The sequence below is a fragment of the Capsella rubella genome, unplaced genomic scaffold (assembly GCF_000375325.1).
Source record: "Capsella rubella cultivar Monte Gargano unplaced genomic scaffold, Caprub1_0 scaffold_2, whole genome shotgun sequence".
Taxonomy (NCBI): Eukaryota; Viridiplantae; Streptophyta; class Magnoliopsida; order Brassicales; family Brassicaceae; genus Capsella; species Capsella rubella.
The window spans coordinates 5939285-5944523 of NW_006238922.1; positions in this window are offsets into that span (position 1 = coordinate 5939285).

The window sequence follows — 5239 nt, forward strand, 5'->3', positions numbered from 1 at the left end:
GTCATTTGAAAATTTCAAAACGGATATCTATTACTGAATTGTCTAAGAAAATATTATTATAAACGTATAATTTTATTAAAATAAAGTTTGGATATCTAAATCGGGTTGGTTAAATATTTTGGTTAAATCTAAGCGGGTTGGTTAAATATTTTCATGAAATTTTATATTATACTTTATTGATAGAAAAAAATATAAGACATACCACATCGGTTAAACATTTTGGACAATGGTTTTAAAATCATTATAAACATGACCAGTATGCTTCTAACTATGAATGAGCATGAAGTTTTACTTATCGGGCTTTCAATTTTAAACTTTTTGTTCGGATTAATAAAGTTATTTGTTTGACCATAGAAAATTAAAAAAGTTTCAATATATTATACTTTTTAAATGTTTGAAAAGTTTAACATATTTTAATATTGAAACCTTTAAAATATTCAAAAAAAAAAATTATAGAATAAAATATTAGAAACAGATCAGAATATTTTTTTTGCAATGGGTCAGAACATGATACACACGGAAAATAGGCTTTTCCATACCTGCAAAATTAATGTCATGAATTCATACATTGAACTATCGCATGTGTTAAATCATACATGCACTTTTAAATAATTTAAATTTCAAACCTAAAGTTTAGTTTTGTTGCCAAAATATACAAAAACGTGATAAATGTTTAGCTAATTTTGATGTGGCATCCACGTGTGCAGTAGTCATGCTAATGTGGAATCCACGTGTGATTAAGTCATGCTGACGTGGAATCTACATGTACAAAATTGAAACAAAATTGGTGGAATTTCAAAAATACCCTTTTTCCAATACCATTTTTTTTTAAATACCACTCTTATAAATTTATCAAAAAGTCACTACAATTTGAAATTTATCAAAAATATATATGTAAGCTTTATATATATAGCCACAAATTATCTTTATATGTGTCTAAATTTAAAAACCTTAGAAAAGCTTTATAAATACCATATAAATACCTTCCTAAAACATTTTAATAACTTCGAATCTCAGTCTAACACAATACTGACCGATACTCCATGAAGTCTGATAATCTCCTGCACATACTTCTTGGTTAACACTTCTTGGTTAACACTTCTTGGTTAACACTTCTTGGTTAACACTTCTTGGTTAACACTGCACATACTTCTTGGTTAACACTTCTTGGTTAACACTTCTTGGTTAACACTGCCACTCCATCAGTCTTCTTGATAGCCAGAAAGTGTGCAGACTTGGTCAAACGATCTACAATGACCCAAATAGCATCCTTGAACTGAGACACCGGCAAACCAACTATGAAATCCATCGTAACTATGTCCCACTTCCACTCTGGAATAGGAAGACTCTGCAGTAGACTACTTGGCACCTAATGCTCAGCCTTCACTAGCTGACACACATCACACTCATACACCCACTTAGCCACGTCTTTCTTCATCCCAACCCAATTGTAGTACCTCTCCAGGTCTTTGTACATCTTGGTCGATCCTGTATGAATAGAGAACATTCTCCCATGAGCCTCTCTTATCATCTCACGCCTCAAACCCTCATTCTTGGGAACACAAAACCCCCCATGCACAAGAATAGTCCTGTTGGCTGCAACATGATACTTTGAATCTGTATCCTTAGAAGTACTAACCAGCCCTGCATCATTCTCCTGAGCCGCCCTAACTATGGTCAGAAGATCTGCTCGGCTAGCTGCCTCTAACCCAAGTGACTTCTGAGAAGTAGCACAGAAACGCAGAGTGCTAATCTCTCCTACCAAGGTCTTCATATCCTGCCCTCTAGCTGAAGCCGCTCGCTTCCTACTCAAGGCATATGCAACCAACTCCATCCACCGCCTTTGTCTTAAATTCAACTCAGATTGCGTGAATATGTACTTCAGGCTCTTATGATCTCTAAACACCTGAACCTTCGCCCCATACAGATAGGATCTCCAAATCTTCAGAGCGAATACTACCGCCGCCATCTCCAAGTCTTGAGTAGGGTAGTTGCCCCTCATGCTTCCGCAACTTCCGCAAAACATATGCAATCAACTTACCCTACTGCATCAACACACAACCGAAAACAACTCCCGAAGCATCTCTGTACACCACATACGGCTCCCCCTGTTATGTTAGAGACAAGACCGACGTACTCGTCAACATCTTCTTAAGCTTAGCAAAACCCTGCTCACACTCAGGATTCCACACAAAAGGAATATCCTTCCCCGTCAACTTGGTTATCGGTTGAGCTGTGCTTGCAAAACCCTTCATGAACTGTCTGTAGTATCCCGCCAATCCTAGAAAACTCTAGATCTCCGTGGCATTCTGCGGTCTAGGCCAATCTCTAATAGCCTCAATCTTCTCTAGCACCACAAAATTCCCTCTACAGACACAATATGACCCGTAAAACCCATCTCTCTCTGCCATATATAACACTTGCTTAGCTTAGCATACAGCTTCTCCAAAACCGCCCTCAAGTGCACCTCGTATTCCTCAGGACTCTTAGAATACACCAGGATATCGTCGATGAAGATGATAATGAACTCATCCAGAAACGCCTGGAACACACTGTTCATCAGCATCATGAACGCTTCAATCCGAAAGGCATCACTACAAATCATAATGCCCATATCTCGTCTTGAACGCCATCTTACGGATATGCGTTCCTTTACCCGATTTTGGATGCATCTTACTGGACTCTCATCAAAGGAATCTTCTAAGGCCGAAGTTCCTTTACCCGATTCTCGAGAATCCTCACCGGTTTCGCCTCTAAAGTCATGATGGGCTGAAAATCTGCCAGAATCATAGCCAACACCTCATCATCCTTATGCAGACATTTCTTCAGCATCGACACATGAAACACCTTATGGAACGCCTGCATAACCTTAGGTAACTCTAACCGATACGCCACCGGTCCAACCCGCTCCACAATCCTGAAAGGACTCATATACCTAGGACTCAGCTTAGTCTAAGTAAGGGACATGTTAGGACCACGTAATATCGCCATTTTGAGATACACCATATCTCCAACCTCAAACGCTAACTCCTAGCGCCGTTTATCAACATAACTCTTCTGTCGATCTTGCGCCTCCTTCATGTGCAACTTAACAACCCGAATCTTCTCCAAAGTCTCCTGAACAAAGTCTGCACCATATATGCTCCTCTACCCCACTTTGGTCCATTATAGAGGTGTCCAACATGGCCTTCCATACAACGCCTCAGAAGGAACCATCCCAATAATCGCCTGGTAGCTATTATTGTAGGCAAACTCCACCAAGCTCAAGTGATCGTCCCACTGACCACCCCAATCCAACACACACATCGTCAAAAGATCCTCAAGCGTCTGGATGGTCCGCTCTGGATGCCCATCTGTTTGAGGATGGTAAGCCGTACTTAGATGCACATTTGTACCCATCTCCTTCAAGAAAGCCAAGAATCACATCATACAGCTCCACTGGACTAATGTACAGATCTGCCGGCATCGATTCCCTCGCAATCTGCACATCCATACCACTAACCCGTTCCTGAAGCGCTAGCAACGCACCTCCTATGACTCTTAACGGCTCCGAAATAACCACCAGGATCTCCTCGGATGTTACCACCCGCCGCGCACTCCTGTTTAATGAAGCTATTCGTAGCTCCAGAATGAAACATTTGCTGATATGATCATGGATAGCACTAAGGAATTGGAGCATGAACCGGAGCTTAAACTTGAAGAAGCTAAGCTCATAGCTGAGGAGAAGCAGCTCGGAGAGGAGGATAAGCAACTAGGAGAGGAGGATAAGCTTGTAGCAGAGGATGCTCTTGTCACACCAACTGGTCCAATGACTCGCTCAAGAGCTAAAATGTTTAACGAAGCTGTTGGAGGATTAATTAATCCGATTCGGAGCCAACACGATCAAGACATCAAGTATGAAGGAAAAGCTTGTCAAACCACTTTGGTTTTGATCCAAGCTAAGTGATTCAACAATGGGAAAAGTGTCATGGTTGTACTTTTTTTCCCTTGTCAAGTTTTGTCCCACTGGGTTTTCTTGACAAGGTTTTTAATGAGGCAACTGTTTCACTTCACCATTGCCCATTTGTTGAATCAAAAGCCCAAGGCCTTTTATGCACTTAAGGAGCCACGACCAAGAAGAGGAAGAGGGTCAATCTATCTTTTAAATTTCAAGTTTTGAATTTATTGCTTTGTATTCTTACTCTTCTTTATAAACTGTTCCAAGGCTTATTCTTTCTCTTCTTTATAAACTCCCTTGTAATCTATTTGAAACTCCACCTTCCTTTTTTATCAAAAACCTTTTCTCTAAAGAGATCTTTTAGTTGGTGTGTATATCCAAGATTTTCTCTTGTTCGTGTGTATATCCAGCAAAAACCTTAGCCTCTTTGGTGCGTATATCCAAAGGATCTAAGTTCGGTATCGTGATGCTATTCCGCAAGCTTCTTGTGATATGCATCGACCATTCAACTTCTATTCCGTACCACGGCTGTCTAGCCAAATCTATCCTTGCTCAACTTAAGAGTGTCGAATCCTAGGGATATTCTCATCATTTGCTAACCCACTATAGTAACGAATTTGGTGGAAAGGAAAACAAGGACCAATAAATGAGTATTAGGTCGTTGAGTCCCTTTCAGTCCCAACCTATTAAAGTAAGTAGTTTATCTAAGGTTCATACCCTGAAAAGTGTGACCAAACAACATTTGGTTATTAGTTCATGGAGTTTAATATTTTTGGAAATCTAAACAAAAAACAGGTATCATTCAATCATCAATTTTAAAACAATTATGAAAGTCATTTGTTTTCTTTTCTATATATATAAATACTAGTAAAAATTATATATTATTCGTTTAGTGATATGTTTTAGATTCTACAGTATGTTTTAAATGAATTTGAAAATGAACTTCCCTGCCAGCTTCTTGTAGACTGAACTTTTTTTTTCTTTTCTTTCAATCAAAAGTCTTTCCTTTTTGTCTTTTGATCAAAATAGAAGGAAATTTTTGTCTTTTATCTTAACTGTATAAAAATAAATTTTGATCGAAAGACTTTTGTATTAGGCTTTCAGCCAATTTACTCAAGTTTCGGCTTATCCTAACTTTGTTCGGTTTGGAGTCCGTAGAAGTGGCTCAATAAATTGGGCTCAATATTCTTTTTGTACTACATTTTCATGGGCCAATAAATGTTAAAAATCAAATGCTCAAGGCCCAATTATAAAAGTATATAATCTGCCGTTCCATTCGCATATTGAAACCCTACTTCTCTT